Source organism: Lygodium microphyllum, chromosome 13 (genome assembly GCF_053477565.2).
Source record: "Lygodium microphyllum isolate KBCC chromosome 13, Lygodium_microphyllum_v1.1.10, whole genome shotgun sequence".
Classification (NCBI taxonomy): domain Eukaryota; kingdom Viridiplantae; phylum Streptophyta; class Polypodiopsida; order Schizaeales; family Lygodiaceae; genus Lygodium; species Lygodium microphyllum.
In genome coordinates this window covers 81101000-81118485 of record NC_141147.1, presented here as the reverse complement: position 1 = coordinate 81118485, position 17486 = coordinate 81101000, and the positions used below count along the sequence as shown (strand labels likewise).

At 42.4% G+C, this 17486-nt stretch overlaps 1 long non-coding RNA gene across 1 annotated transcript; it reads right to left on the bottom strand.

Annotated features, from left to right (window-relative positions):
* Nucleotides 1-222: 222 nt before the first annotated feature.
* LOC148026831 (uncharacterized) lies at nucleotides 223-2466 on the bottom strand. The gene is made up of 3 exons (XR_015692782.1): nucleotides 714-2466; nucleotides 484-609; nucleotides 223-388 (listed from the first exon to the last, which is right to left on the bottom strand). It is a non-coding gene; the product is annotated as an uncharacterized LOC148026831 (long non-coding RNA).
* Nucleotides 2467-17486: the final 15020 nt, after the last annotated feature.

Sequence of the window (17486 nt, the reverse complement as noted above, 5' to 3'; positions counted from 1 at the left end):
ACACCAATAACGATGCGTGTAGGTAAATTTGTGACGCTAATAGCGATGGTAATAGAGATTTTTTTTTTGGTGGTAGGGCAACTTGCCACATCCAGCACTATGTGCTTTATTTGGGTCATACAAAATAGTTTTTGCAATGTGTACAATGCTCATGTAAATAAAGACAAAGTGTACTTAAATCATAACACTGATACATGAAATAAATACATGATCGCATAATGAAAGAGATTGGTACAATCATAGCAAGATATCACTACTACATAGAAAATGTCTACATAGATCATGTGACCAAAAAAGAAGGGTGTGTGAGCTCTAGGGATCCAAGGGTGTGCTATAGATCCTTGCCATTAGAAAGATCGTCCTGCCGCAAAGGAGCATCGAACGGACTCTGCAGAAAAAGAAACAACTACACATCAATCCACTATACAATAATGCATTCTAATTAAACATAGTAACTACGGACAAAAAAGATGAGTGACTTACAGGGCCCTCCACGTCCATACAATCGGTTGATTAATGCAGTGAGACCATGCCTCTCTACATATCGAGTCTCAAGGCCGGTCGGATCGCGATTTGTAATGGAGTGTTGCAAAGGAAACAAAATACTAACTGTTAGAAACACGATTGTCAGTACAAAGGATATTGCAAAAAAATAAGCAAGAAGCATTCTAATTAAACATAGTAACTACGGACAAGAAAGATGAGTGACTTACAGGGCCGCCGCGTCCATACAATCGGTTGATTAATGCAGTGAGACCATGCCTCTCTACATATCGAGTCTCAAGGCCGGTCGGATCGCGATTTGTAATGGAGTGTTGCAAAGGAAACAAAATACTAACTGTTAGAAACACGATTGTCAGTACAAAGGATATTGCAAAAAAATAAGCAAGAAAAACAAAAGAAAAACTTACAAAGTCCTCCAGATATGTCCTGTGGCCGCTACTCCTAAGATGATGGACCACTCCGGCCTTTAGTCATGCCCTCGCCGCCTCGCATTGCTGGCTCTAACATCCTGGAGAATCTGTAGTTTCATCTCTCAGTCAGCGCCAGTCATCTGCATCTAGCCACTCGGACTCTGTAGCCCCATTCCTGAGTGCCTTGCGTGCGTTTGATCGTCTGTGTGACATATATGCATGCATGCACTCTATCATTCAGTCCGTAGAAAACCTAACTCCTGTGGCTGGTACCGAAAACTTCTTATGTAAGGATGCTACTATATAGTCCTTGCTTCCCTCCGGTACGTTTTTTTAATGATCCAAGACGTTGTGCTGAAAAACTTCTTGTCACAACTCTCTCATGCGAGCCATCACTCTCCTTTCCTCATCATTCATGATGATGGCTCCTGACCTATCATCTACAAGGTAGGCATACCCCTTTGGGTTATGCTTAAGATGGATCCTCTCCCACCTGCGACCACGCTCCTGGGCATATCCAGGAGACCCTTGTACATCTGGTGTACCAACTGGGGTAGTATCTATCGGAGTAGCACCCATAGGGGTGTCACCTGCTGCGGATGACTAAGCAAAAGTCGGAGTGACTGGAGTAGACGTCCCCACACGTGTGATAAATCCTGGAGATGATGTAACTCCAGTAGAACGACGAGACGAAGACACCGCGTCCGTGCCTTCACAGCAACCATCTGAGCCACGCTCTCTGGAACCGCCACGAGAGCGAGGAGTAGCACTTGTATCCCGAGCCGACCGCGGGCTCACTGTATCCATATCTTTGTAGCATCCCCCTGACCCTGAAGCACTCACTCCGTCTGGCCCAAGTCTGGAGCATCAACCTTGTCTGCTTGAAGCATCTAATCGCGCCGAAGTAGATCTAATAGAGCGGCCTGACGATGTTCGAGACAACTCTTGGTCCGCCATGTCTCTGAATCTCGCCATCTAATCTGGAGACATGCGGGTGAAGATATCCTGCAATTCCTCATCGCTCATCCCTCGACTCATCCTGATGATCTAAGTATCCACAAAGGTCACCTGCACAGAAAAAAAATGATATTAGTATAATCAATTTAAATCATACAAAGTACGGTAATATAAATCTTAAAAAAATAATTTTACTTAAAATGAATATATTATGTATCATTATAAGCGATTAGTCAACGAATTGAGTAAGTGAATGCTCCAAGTATGAAGTATCCTATGGTCCCATGTCAATTTCCTGACACAACTCGGTATACACTAGAAGGTTGATAGACACGCCACCACAAAAAGATGAGTCTATCTCTTTCTCAAAGAATTCTTGGACTCCTATATTTCCATCATTGTTACTCGATGTTGGCTCCTCTATATGCTCCAAGCTTTCGGTGGCCTCCACCCCTTGCAATATTGACCCATCTATTTGCATATTGTCCTCATTTATGCTTGGAACATCGCTTTGATTATATACTCTCGCACTTCAGGGAGTTGAAGGTATAATATACCACCATTGAGGTTGTCGGGGGTTTGGATAGAATATTACCTGTTCACAAACACGTACAAGAGAGATTTAACTATTGTAATATGTACCATGTTGTAATACAATTAATAAACAAATGAGTTCATGCACCTGTTCACAATGGGCCGGTAACACAAAGGTGTCGCGAAAATGTGTCCATTTTTTTTCGAAATCTATTTCGAAAAATTCAGATGGACCTCATCAAACTGTTGCTCCAGCTCCTTCAAGTATCATTTTGAACCACTGCACACATCGAATAGTATCATGGAGAAGCTATGGTAATCCACCGTAATAATACTTTGCAAGTTCCCAAAATACTCCATCTCATCTATAACCGTGTTTGGATTAGTTACTCATCGTCGGCTCTCTTGCTCGAACCTTGCCATAATACCACAGTCTATTGTGGAGTGCATTTTGTCAATACGCTCCATGTGAAAATGTCGTCCGCGCGACCACCTTGCACTATATATTTTGTACTATACATTGAAACATTCAATTAGTTGTCGCATATAAAATATAGATACGACAAATCCTAAATACGCCATCACCTTTGGACTACATCCCCTCAAGAATTCCCACTCCTCGGTTGAGACATCTGCCCCTTCGCGAGACGCTGCGGTCAAAGCTCCATGCAACCATCATGTTGACATAAACCGCGACATCTTCTCCATGCTCTCAGGATATCGAATCCGTCGATGGCGCGTACTACGTCAAAATTTAGATTACACTTTCTCCGGATCTTGCCTAGCTTGTTGGTACCTGGCGAGCCACGTCTCCATAGAGGCATGGTGCAACATACAAAAGCGATTTACTTTCTCCTCCATTGCAATATCCTTTATTTTTTCTACCCCATTTTCAACCACCACATCTCTAGTCAGTCTATCATCGTCTTTCAGCGACCATAGCATACTGTTGTCTGGATCCACTGTTGGTAACCATTGTGAAATATGCACTAGTGCCTCAAACACCAACCAACCTTTAGCCATGCTACTTTCTGGTCGAGCTCGTTGTCGCATAAAGCCTTTTAGGGTTTTCATGAAGCGCTCCAAGAAGAACATCCATCGCATATGGACATGTCCAATAGTCTCCACTTCATCTATAAGATGCTCAAAAAGGTAGATTTGTATCGTGAGTACGTTGGTAGGCATGTATTTCTCAAAGAGACAGATCGTCTTCATTGCTCTCCACCTTGCGAATTCAATAGAGGGCATCTTAATCTCCTTCTGTGAGATCCATTGCACTAAAGTCGACAATCTGTAAATGGCCCTGCATATTTCTAGAGTAAGGCATCCTGCGGCATCATGCGATCGCGATCGATAGTACAAATTGCCACAAATGAGAAAGCATTATGAACAATGACCACACTCTAAATAGAAAAATGTACAAGCCACTTATAATCCATTCGTAGTACAAACCTGACATATCTTATGCCAATCATGGGATTTTAGCCCTGATAATTGATCGTCTTTAGAAAACGCAGACCTGAGAGAACACATCATATACATCGGAGTGCGGATAGACTTGACTATTTGCTTCACAATGCGCTCTTCTTTAGTGGACAAAACCCAAGGAGCGCGAGGTAGCTGCACGTGACCATCAACACTCGACTGCGGCTAAAGCGCCTCCATCTTGCCTACCTCCTTCAAATCCATTCGTGCCCCTATAGTGTCTCTCTTTCCTGTGATGTGGTCCCATAGCAAGCTGTCCATGTTCTTGAAAATATGCATGGGATCCAACAAGTAGTTGATCTGTAAGTGGATCCAATATGGCAACTCGTAGAAAACCGAGAACCGTCGCATTCCGTTTGGATATGACTCCGTGTGAACCATTTTCAACTCGTACCAGCTTTGGGCATTTATATGTGTTAGAGGTCGTCCAAGAAAACCTTCATTGAGTTCATGACCCTCTGACAAGAAAGTGACGTATCCTTGATGTATCATATTCTTCATGGTTTGTGACCTTCGGGAGTCTAACTGTGACCCGCACAATGGACATATATGTTAACTTGAGGTAACCAGACCTGTCCCAATACCTCTATCCAGTGAATACATACTTGAACGAGCTATGATAGATATTACCAACGAGAATGGAAGCTTATTTACTTGAGCACTCTTTGAATCCCGGAAAGTCATGCATCGTCCACATAAGAATGGCTTGAATATTGGTGGATCGTCGACCATCGCGCTTGCTCATATCTTGCACGGTGACCCCGTCCTTCCACAAAATCTTAAGCTCATCAACTAATGGACGAGGATACACATCCATATTTTTGACTTTGTAGCGGCCAGGGACGAGTAAGCTAAGGATGAGATGTCCTTTCTTCATAGAAGGCCATGGAGGGATATTGTAGTTGATAAGGACTATAGGCCACACACTGTAAGAAGTTGAGCGCATACCAAATGGATTTACGCCATCCATTGCAAGACCGAGCGGAAGATTCCTTGGCTCTCGGGCAAAACCTAGGAAGGTAGAGTCAATGTGGCTCCATGCGCATGAATCCACTGATATTCGTTAACTCCATTTGTGGACCTATTCTTCGCATGCCACATTGTCAAGCTCACCATGCCGAACGTACGAAACATGTGATTTATGCTGGGGATAAGTGAAAAGTATCTAAGAACTTTTTGAGGGATGGTTTGCCCTTGTAAGTCCTGTGGATACCTGTGAGAATTACACTTTGGACATGCCTTCATAGTCTCGTATTCTCCTCGAAACAGTATGCAATCGTTGATACATGCATAGATGCTGTTGTAGTCCATGCCAAGCTTTCGTAAAACATGTCATGCATCATTACGAGACTCAGGCATGGTATTTGCAAGTAGTAATATATGATACTCCAGTAACTTAAAAAAAATCATAAAACACCTTGAAAAAGCACAAATGTTTTTAATGATAGTGTCGAAAAGAAATCAAGGAAGTGTACGTACAAGGTACCTGATCAACTCAGTCACACTCTCATTGCTTCACCAGTATTTTGCTTGTACACTTAGGAGTGCAAGTAGTGTCTTTAGGTGAGATACTCGGTACCCATCATATAATGGTATGGATACTTCCTCTCTAAGCGGATCAGAAGTCTCGACATCCATGGGAATTAATGCATCGATCATTGCCTCTATCTGAGGCTCCAAGATTGTAGGTAAGTCTCAAAGGCTATCTGTCTCCTCTAGTATTGACGTTATAGATTGGGTAATACCTTCCAAGTGGTGAATTGGCTCAGACACTCCATCCGTCACAGGCCGACGAACTGTTCTAATTGGCCGCAAAGGGTGTACTCCTTCTTGGGATGAGATGTTACCTCCCTAGATAGAAAATTTACCAGCCACACCCAATCTTTTTGTATATGGTATTCAATTAGCTTGCGAGTACAATGCATGATTGATATTAACTTTTCTTACCATTTGCTGAAAATCCAAGATCGCATGATCAATGATCTCATATTGAAACTCGCCGAAGCGTCGTACGTATTCTATAGACAATCGACGTTTTCGTCGAATTGCCAACTTGCATTGAGAGCAAGGACATGGGACACGCTGATTAAGATATGTCTCGTGATCTTGAACATCAAGACCTTCATTGTTTTCCATTTTGTCTACGTTATGACAAATAATTTGTTTTTGTTATCATTTTTTTTTTCTTTCTTGAATTGTTTGAGAAGGGATTTCTTCTCTTGTAACTCAGTAAAAATTAACGTATGTAAAGTCTCAACCCACCCACCCACAAATTAACATATGTCGGAGTGTTTCCCATCTCGTGATATTGCACTAAACCTCGCCACCACTCTCTCTTTGTTTTTTATCCGTTCATTATCTCCTCTCCTTCCATCTCTCTCTCTTTTTCTATTTCTTTATTATGCTGTATGTTTATTCCCTCTCTCTCGTTTCCTTCTTCTACTACAACAACAAACAAGAAAAGGAATGAAAACTACTATTACTACCACTACTACAATAACAACAATAACAATAACAACAACAATAATAACAACAAACAAGAAAACCACTACTACTACTATAACCACGACTACGATGACTACGACTATGACGACGACGACGACGACGATAACGACCATGGCCACCACTACCACTATAATAAACAAGAAAAGAAAAAAGAAGAAGAACAACAACAACTACTACTATTAGTACTACAATAACCACAACCGTGACTACAACTACAACTATAATAAATAAGAAAAGAAGAAAAAACAAGAACAACAACAACTAATACTACTATTACTACTACTACTATTACTACAACAACAAAAAATAAGAAAACTAAACAACAATAAACAAGAAAAGAAAAAAAACTAATACTACTACTACAACAACAACAAAAAACAAGAAAACAACAACCTCTCCCTCCTCTCTCTCCCTCCCTCTCCCTCTTCCTCTCTTTCTCTTTTTCCCTATTATGTTTAATGTTTTCACCCTCTCTCACTCGTTCTTTCTTTTCTTTTCTCTCTTCCTCTCCCTCTCCCTCTCTCATTTCCTTTCCCTCCCTCACCCTCACCCTCTTTTTCTCTCTTTCCCTATTATGTTTAATGTTTTTTCTCTCTTCCTCTCTCTCTCTCTTCCCTATTATGTTTAATGTTTCCCTCTCTTTCCTCTCCCTTCCTCTCCCTCTCTCATTTCCTCTCCCTCCCTCCCTCATCCTCACCCTCTCTTTCTCTCTTTCCTCTCCCTCCCTCTCTCATTTCCTCTCCCTCCCTCACCCTCACCCTCTCTTTCTCTCTTTCTCTATTATATTTAATGTTTTTTCTCTCTCTCTCTCTCATTTCCTCTCCCTCTCTTTCTCTCTTTCTCTATTATGTTTAATGTTTCCCTCTCTTTCCTCTCCGTCCCTCTCTCATTTCCTCTTCCTCCCTCTCCCTCTCCCTCTCCCTCTCTTTCTCTCTTTCCCTATTATGTTTAATGTTTCCATATTTCCCTCTCCCTCTCCCTCTCTCTCACCCTCTCCCTCTCTTTCTTTCTTATTTCCTCTCCCTCTCTCAATACACATGAATTTTAACAAAAACAAGTAAAAGAGAAAGAGAAAACACAAAAATAAAGCAAGAAGGAACAATATACTCACCGTAAAGGCTCGAAGAAGGGTTTGGCGGCTCCTCAACGGCAGCTCCTCTTTGCCCTCCGTACACTTCCTCCTCTTCTTCACGAATGGCGGCAGCGGCGGTGAGAAGCTTTCCTTCTCCCTCTTTCTCTCTTTCTCTCCCTCTCCCTCTCAAATGCAAGATGTTTGCTAGTCTCCCTTTCGCTGTCTCTTTCGTGTATGCGTGCAAAATAACGCGCTCGGGTTTTGGCTTGCGTTTTTTTCGTCTGAGTACCGTCGCTATTTGCGTCACAAATAGTGACGTCGCTATTTTGCGTTGGAAACAACCGTCGCTATACCTCTATATCCTTGTAGTGATAATCTCCTCCTTAAGTTTCTTCGTAGTGATGCCTGAGACCTCTCCAATAGTAAACTCCACTTTACTATTAAAATCCGATGCTTAAGCACCTTCTTGAGGTCTCTAGCATCTTCAAATTGTAGAAGCACAACTATGTGAATCCAAGACAAGCCTTTGTCCATAAATATAGTCATAACCTTGACAACTTCTTTCCCTTTACCCAAGAGGAATTCGTCCCTATCCTCTTGATACACAAGATAGTAAGATTTTTACTTATACGACATCACCTCATTCCAATGAGTGAAGTCAAGTCACACTATTCTTTGGAAGACAAGTGAGAGGTGGCAAAAATTCCAAGTTGTAAGGCATCGAGTTAGTGGACGGTCTAGGCAATCTCCCTTCTCCTCCTAACTACTCGCCTCTTGCATGATGGCGTCCAATTTCCTTGACGACCTCCTCCCCTCTTCTTCCCAAAATTTAAGCTTCTTTACTGTCTGTCCTTCCTGTCGACTGCGGAAGCATTTGTTCATGGTAATGCTATCATAATCCAAATACATAGATGCTCCACTCTTTGTACTTTACTGGCTTTTCGTTACTGGTTTCGCCTGCACATAAGGCTTGGGATATCTCCGCAGACAAGTATAGCTGATCATCACTGCTGGCTATGAACCAGTCATTTTGGACTCCGTCCTCCTGGTCTCAACGCATGGATGATGCCATACCGCCCTGCCTTGATCACATGGCAATTCGAAACAACTATGCTATTACGTTGCATCCTGCAACTGTTGCTGAAGGACTACTGGCTCCTCCACCATAGCATTACTCCTCCCATCGGATTGCTTTTTCCACACTCCATAGCCAAAAGTCGATGACTTGTCTTCAACTCACGCTCATAGTCTGATCAGGCCCTCAAAATACCTTCCGCTGCTCTACGACCTGTCAAGCCAAACGCCCTGAATCGCCATGCAATTGTCTGAAGCTTCTTTTGCAAGACGCCAAAAACATGGTTGATAATGATGCAGCTCCTTCGTGACGATATCCCTTCCTCCAAAACCTCTTGATCTCCGCCTCTGGTGGTGAATTCAATGACGTTCCGGAACACAGATGACGATTGACTAGCTCCTCATGTCGCGCATGATCACCTCCATTGATATGAAAATTACCAAAGGAAAAACACGGCTCTCCTGGGCAGCTAGCTGGTCTATCCCTTCAGCTTCCTTACCTCAGGTTGCCTTCTTCCCATGCTTTCTCTGTCCCTCGCGTCCATAGCGGCTTGCTTTTTCCTGTGCCATGCAGTCCCTTCCTTCTCCACCACCCTTTTTCCCTCCCACCTTTTCGTTCCTCTTCCTCACAGTTTTGGCATGATCTTTCTCAACAAAGTACACTGCCAAAAGTGGCCAAGGTATTATTATTTATTTATTTTCCTTGCCTTGGCTTTCTCTTCTCCTTTTTCCTCAATCGCTCATCACTCTACTCCAAAGGTTTGTATGCACTTCCACATATACTAAGAACCTTAGCATGCACGCTTTTGCACTTCTAGCACATTATATCAACTTTATCCTGCCGAAGGAACATCCTAATTCTTTTTAGCATCTTCTGCACTCCTTGTTTGCCAAGCAATTTTCCTTCATCTTCCTTAAGGTTGCATATCTACCCTTGTGTGGGCCAAGGCTCGAAACTCCTGCTTCATCTTGTCACGATCAACTTCTCGATTTTCCACAACTCAAACTCACTCATAACAAATTGAAGAGAAAATACAGAAGAATGAGACTATATTATTCGAACTATGTAAGAAACAAACACATGTTGCCCTAGGTTTTCTAGGTGTGGATGTGTAGTGTCATGACATTAGTGGACCCTAACTCCCCTCTTCCTCCTAAATCTTCCAAGGACAAAGCCAAGAGAGAGGTGAAAGCTACAAGTGGTAAGGGCATTGCCAAGGAAATCACTAGAAAGACTTACGTTGCCTTTACAAAGAAAAGAGCCAAGTCAACCACCAAAGAAAGGTATGCCAAAGCTTTCTCCTTTGAAGTTTGATCCATCTCCTTTGAAGCCTCAAGAGAAGAGGATGCCCATGAGTTCAAATTCTTCCAGGGAAAAAAAATTACTTATAGTAAGAAAACTAGTGATGATTAATGAAATCGATGAAGATGAACTTGTACCAAGAAAGGAGAAAAGTTCAAAGGAAAGAAAAACTTAAGATCAAAAAGCCAACTAGCCTTGTATTTAAACCATGACAAGCTATTCTTCTAGATATCCTTCTAGGAGTCATGGCCTTTTTGAATGTCTTCGGCTATTCTGCATTTGAAGCTCTGTATCGTTACTTCATCAGGAGTCTCCCAGTTCAAAGATGCAAGGCTTTGGCAATGGTAAATTCTCAATATGTCCATGTACAGCTTCTCTTGATAGAATTACATATTGTGCATAATATACAAAAATGCTTCATTAACTAAAAAAACATCTGGTTTGATCAACATAGATAGTGTTAGTAAAATCTTTATGAATTGCACAAAATGTGCCACTAAGACTCTCCACAGATTGCCATTCAGAACTTGTCGATGGAAAGATATCTAACACCAATAATCCATTGTTTACTTAGTGCTTTAAGAAAAATATATATTCACAGATAATATTCAACTCAAAACCAATCTTATAGTGGCTTTGCTTTTTATGAGAAAAACATTCATTGGGAGGCAAGGAGATGTACATGTTGCACTAGAGCAAACCATCCTTGGGTTGTGATTTTAAAACTAGTGATACATCCCTTCCAATGATATTTGATATTCTCTTGTTTCATTTTGTTTACCTTGTGAGAGCCCTTGCAAAATGGCAACATGGTACCCCAATTGTTTATACAGAACATTTTTTTCTCCCATTTTTCATTTGTACTTTTGTTAAAGACTCATGCAAGAGTTTATAAAAAATGAGAAGGACACCTTGTGAAAGCCATGAAAAAAGGGAAGAGTAGCTAATGCACAAAGAAGAAAAATCAGAGAGGAAAGGTTAATGAACTCAAAATGAATGTCAACAAGGCTAATGAAAATACACTCGGTGCCAAGATGAATATTCAAATGTATCTCGAAAGTTACAAAACCAATAGTATTAACTGCATCTCATTTTAATCTCATCTTTTGTTATCTTTTATTAGCTTTGTGAGCTTTGAAACTACAAAGAAATGTCAAAATTTAAAGATTTTGGCTAAAAAGAAGGATAAATCTAAGAAATGGTCTCTACTATTTCCAAAGCAAAGGAGACAAGAATACCATATTCTTCATCACATGGCAAATGCTTGTTGGCCATTTTCTTAATCCAATGATTAACAAAAGTGCTGTTTTTGATGCGTTTTGGACAAATAAATTACTTATGTGTGTGTATAGGCTTTGAAAGAGATTATCTTGGTTTGGAGATTACCATTATTGCCCTTGCCAAAGAAGAGAAGTAGATTTTAACTAGAGTTTCTTTGTGCAAGGCAATTGAGCAAAAGACTTTTTAAGTTGCTTAAGGCATGATGTGATGTTGTTGTCACCATAACTCACTATAATTCATTGTAAATATCTCTTACAATAACTATAGCTTTTTCATAGAGTGGTTTTCCTACACTTGCCAATAATCTCTCCATCAATATCATCCTCTTACCAATTCAACTATCACTAGGGACGAGACAAATCCAAGCAAAAAGTGGATATTACCATCTGTCAGGCGTTTTGAGATTTGTGATGATAAATCTCTTTTTAAGTTCAAAAGGCACCAACCATTTGAATAGAGAACCCATGTCTATTGAGTCAGATCTACGCATTTCCCTTCTTGCATTACCATATGAAAAAATATGAAAAGCTAGGAAATATTTAATGTATGTCTATCTAGGCTATTTAGTGGTTGCGATTTTTCATTGCTCAAAAGGGGTCTTTTAGTGTCATGTATCACAGCTGTCTTAGGTACATGCCATAGAGACTCAAAAGGTATGCTAGTGGGAATAACTATCTCTCTATTATCAAATGGACGAATTTGCTTTGAGGTATGATCCAATTACATGATCTTTGTTAGTGATCCCTACTTCCATGACATCTTTACCTTGAACATTAGAACTTTTGGTCTAGAAATAAAACAATCCTCTATTCATTTGGAAATCTAATATAGAGTTATCTTTAGATTAGTAACAATGACTATCCTAGAGTAATTGGAATTTACTTTGAAAAAGATCATGGTCAAATTATCATAATGAGAAGTGACGATACAACTCAAATGTACCTTCCTTCAATTGTCAATTATTGGACTCAAGTGGATCTACTGCAAGAGAGGTGGATGACTCAAAAGGAGCAAGTTCAATAGCCTCGATCCATTCATATCTACTCCAAAGGAAAATAAAATTTTCAAATGGGAAATGCAAAGGCCATTGACTCACACCATGCATGCCCTTCGTTAGACTCATATTTGGTGCATGGATTGTAGAACAAGAAGCCTTTAATTGGACTAACATGTCGCTACATCCAATTGAAGAGGAGACAAAGCCTATTAAAAGGCTATGTAGTATGATGGATGCTAAACTCTCGGCTCTAGAAAACAAAATGCAAATCACAAAATCCAAGAAGGAACAAAAGAAGACAACTATTCAACCTATACATTCATAATCTTGTAATCAAGACAAAAAGAGGACAAAGGGCTAGACAAACAGTTCTAGGTTACCAAGCCTCACTAGAATCAATGCTCTTAGTATTGAAGAACTAGAAAGTTTCACAATGAGTGACCTGAGCTAGAAACTTTTAAGGAAGAAGAAGAAGTAGTAGATCTTCAAGAAATCAAAGTGCTTAACAAGAAATTTGAGCATTTGGAACGCAAGTCAAATGAATTATTCACTTTGAACAATGGTTTCATCCTTTGCTCAACCTACAAATTACTTTCTCGGTGACTATCCCTATTTTGGTCAATGGAGAATCCATTTAGAAATGATGAAAAGGTTCTCAAATGAAGATGGCTCCTTGTGGGAGCTTTCGCTCAACCGCCAAGACCCACAGACCGCTTATTGTTTCAAGCGTTCCAAGCCGAGCACTAATGGCTACCTCTCACATAGCCGACGTGCCATCCATATCTATGGGTGTAGTGAGCTTACCTCCATGCCGATCGAGTTACCTCCTCTCCCGCGCACTCCGGTAGCTCCAGGATCCAAGTGCAAGCTTCAAGCAAGCTCCATCCTCAAGCTCCACGCTCCAAGCTCCATTGCCGCGAGCAAGACAAGAGAAGAGAAGAGAAGAGAAGAAGAGAGGAGAAGATGGAGAGCTTCTCCTCCTCGGTCCCTCACCCTCACACACTCACTCCCTCACACTCTCACACTGCCTCTCTCAAGCACAAGCTCAAGCAAGCAAGAACAAGAAGAAGAAGAAGAAGAGGAGAGCCACTTTTTTCCACACACAAGAATGAGCTTCTCATTCACTTTTCAACTTTATATACAAAACCATAAATCCCTTTTGGGCGGTCATCCCCTTTTCCCCTTTTTTACATGGTTGGCCGTAGCCTAGGCCCTTTTTCCCATTGTCCTTCTATTTTCCTAGCTTCCTTTCCACCGCCCGTCTACATTTACAAATTGCACGAGTGAGAGCCCGGCGCTCTTTGAATTAAACCATGATGCGCTTGCACTCTTTTATAAAAGTTTTGACTTGTGCTTTTCCTTGTGCGCCTTTCTCCCTTATTTAGGACTCTGCTCCTTGTGCGTCTTTGTCTTCCGTTTCTCTTTGCCTTCGCCTTTGTCTTTGTCTTCTGCTTTAGCTTTTTCGGATTTTCCACCTTCGTTCGTTTGAGGGTTAACATTACCCCCCTCCTAGATGAGTGCCAGTCCCATGGCACTCACTGTCGTAGGTAGCAGGCTGTAGCATGCACCGAAGACGTGGGTGGCAAGGACGTCGGTGGTTGCCATGGCAGAGTGTTGGTAGTGGTGGGGAGGGAGGTCGTTGGGGGCACGTTGGTGGGTTAAGTGGTAGGTGGGAGGGCAATGGGAGTTGGTGGTAGGTCTGTTCTTTGGGGGGGTTGCACTGATGGAGTACAAGTGGCGGTTTGGTGAGGATTTTGTACATGATGATTTGTGGCAGGCTTACTGGGTGAAAGGATAGGAATTCAAAGTTGAGTGTGGATGAAGAGCGAACGACACCTTCGTTGGATCTGCAATACCTGCAATTGAAAAACCTCTCATGTGGTCTCTCCCTAAGGGGAAATGCTAGTCTTCTTTATCGTGTACAAGACATATTTTGATTAGTTTGGGAGATAGGTCGAACTCTAAGCAAGCCTAGAGTATTGTCCTGCACTTGAGGATCCAAACCGTGTATAGGTTATAGTGTGAATGTTAAGTGAGTACACGTGCATATTTAGGTATTACTTAGTTAGAAGACTGTCGGCCTAGTTCCTTGTATAGCAATGGGTGAGTGAAGCAAGGGGCTAAGTTGATGGAAAAATTTGAAGACGGGGAGTACACTTGAAGATTGCTTGAGACATCATTATGGTCTTGTCAAGGCAATGTAGCATAATTGAGCTGCTTGATGTCTTAGCTTTTGGTAGCTAGTGGCTACGTGTAGTGCTTGAAAAGTATGTTGTACTTTTCCATTGTCTTTCATGCCTTGTTTACCACTGTTGATTGTAATGGCATTGAGATGGAGTGCAAAAGAATTGTGCAAGTGGTTCAGGGTGACAGGTCTAACCATAGGCGAGGTGAGCTCCCTAGGTATGTCCTGCCCTTAATGTGCCCTAAACAATTGTGGGGGATGTACAAAGGGCTAGGGGATTAGGGACGGAGCCAGCCGACCAAGGTCACTGGACGTAGCTAATTTGAGGACCCCTAGGTACGGTGCTGTGATCGTGTATGCTTTTTTTTTCTTTCTTTTTTCTTTCTTTCTTTCTTTCTTTCCCTTTTTTTTGTGGAAAAAAAATGAATACAATCAATGCCATAAATTGAGGCTATTAGCCTTTCATTTGGATTGAGAAATGTTGGGATCCAAAGGCTATGAAGAATGGATATTACAGAGATGATTGTGTCACCAGCCTTGATGCTAGAGGAACTGTTGTCGAGATGAAGAGATACACTAGAGATTTGCAAACCTCTTTGTAACATGTGAGACTTCGAACAATTGAGGTGGCACTTGGAGTGAGCTATGCATGGACAAGGGCAGAGCATCTTGCGAATTGAATCCTGGATGATGAAGAGACGTTCGCCCTTGTTGAGAGCATGGCTCCTGCCCGAACATAGAGTTTAGCCAAGAAGGAGGAGGTAATCGATGATTATGCTTTGGCCATGCTCAGTTGTAATATGTGCTTTTTCTGTAGAGGTGTCCTTGGGTTCTCATCCAGTGGCGTTTCCGTCATGGCTTTTTTTTCTTGGTATTCCTGTCACTTCCTCCATAATAGTTCTTTGTGGGGTTGGTGGTCTTGTGGTGACTTGGATATTAAATGCTTCTAGACATTGACCTGTGTCATTCTGCATCCACTTGTCACTTCGTGAGAGTATATGATCGCTTGCGTTAAGTACATCGAACCAATGCAATCATGTTAAGACATAATTTTTCAGAATGCTATGATGCCCATCCCCTTACTTGTTAAGGTCGTATACATTAACGGTAGATGAAGGAAGTGTGTACAAGTGGGGATCTTGCCCCTTTACTCATCAAAAATAAAAAGTTATGGCATGATGACTTGTCAAGCTACTTGTACATCATAGGGGCTTAGTCGATAGGTACTAGGCGGGGTGAGTCCGGTTGGCCAGGCGACCGGGGCGGTGCTGGTGCGGGGCTCCCATGAGGTTGGGCAGGAAACATGTCGGCTGGGACATGAATGGTGTAGTCCCGGGCCGCGACCGTTTCCAAAATGTCTTTAAACAGTTTATTAAATTCTTCCCTGTCCCAGGCCGCCTTTTCTCTTCGTGGGCACTTGGTGCGCCCGAGTGTACGTTGGGGGTCTGTGCAACTGGTGTTGCCACCTGCTGCGCGTTTCTTTGAGTCTCTACTCTCTTGGCCCGGGGATTATTCAGGCTTCATTTGGGTCGGTGTCGCTTAGGCCCTCGCTTCTTTGCATATTTCTTGAGAGTGGGTACATAGCATACCGGTGGAGGGGCACGTGCTGCATTCTCCTGTCGTCTGTGAAGAGTGTCTTTGCATGCCAGATGTCCATGGTTCTCCATGTGTTCTTTCTGGAAGCCTGCAAGATGCAATCCAAGGGTTAGGCCTTGATATGGAATAAGATTGCTCGCATAGAAGGGATTTCCGTGTGGGTTGTCAAATGCATATGACTAGAAGAGAAGGCGCGGAACATGTTGTACTCGTTGTAATGGTGTCCCTCTGGCCTCTAACTACGAGCAGATCTTGACTCACACCAAGTTACATCGGTTGGTGGTCCTACGTTTGGAGGGCTCATCCTCGAAAGGATAGGCCGAGAAGGGAAAGTGTGTAGAGAGGGACTGCGCCTTGCTTACATCATGAGGGACGTTGGCCAGGGTTTTCCATGGTGGCAATGCGGGTGCATGCCCTTTGCTCGGAGGCGGACATGGTCTGGTGAAAGGGGGACCGGCTTAGCGTAGCCTGTTGGCCTTGATTCTTCTGTCTGCGCTTGGGTTTTTATTGCTTGTGTGTGTTGATGATGTTTATACAGGGTCATAAAAGTCATTGTTTATTTATAGACATATCCATGATTCCATGTCGCTTTACGAGGATAAAAACCAATTGTAGAACTCAGGATTGTACTGGAGTGTGGCACACGCATCCATCACTCGTGGTGGCAGCTTACTCAGTACCAATAGATATTTTGTCACATCGAACAGCATGGAACCTTGTCCGAGTCTACTGGCAACGTGTAACTCCTCCTCAGTGAGAACCTTATCAATCAAAGGGCTCTCTAGGCTAGTTCTAGCTAAGTCCGTACCCCGAATGTCAGTTAGCACTCGAAGGGAAGTTGGTGCCACATAGGTTGGGTCTCTTTGAGACCGCCATTTGGCCAATCGCTCCTCAGAGACTGTCATGATCTGAGCCCCTAGTTCAGCCATTGCAACACGGTTCTCACACCAACACTGTTCAAATTGACTTCGGCCCTCTGTTAGTCACTTTAGTTGCTCTCACACCAACACTGTTCAAATTGACTTCGGCCCTCTGTTAGTCACTTTAGTTACTCTATCTCTAAGAGATTTGGTTGGCAGAGCACATCATTGAATGTGACAGTTAAGTGCAGTTCGTCGGCTTCCTCGTCAGAGATGAGTCACATGCATTTATGCAGGAGCCTGTCATAGTGCTCGTTAAGATGTTCTTGCTCTTCCTAGGATAGAGGAAAGGGCAAGTAATCTCCAAGATACTCCTTGGGGATTGTACCCACGTCCGCAAGGACGTAAACTCGTGAGAACACCTTGAGCTTAGCATCCAACTCAGCTAAGCATTCTGCGATACTTCTATGTTCAACGAGGGCTTGCTCAGTTGCCATCTCATGCAAGGTTCTAGGAGTTTGTCGAGGCTTTAGCATAGCTGGGGTTTCAGGCCTATATGAGCAAGATTGGTCAACGCTAGGATTGCTCATGCTCTTGGGGTTTTCATGTTTCTCTTGAGGCTTCGTTATTGCGTCATGGTTCTCCTTGGGTGTGACTGGTGTGAATTCGTCACCCCCTCGTGACAGTGTTGTATCCACTCTTGATTTGTCAATGTGAGTTATA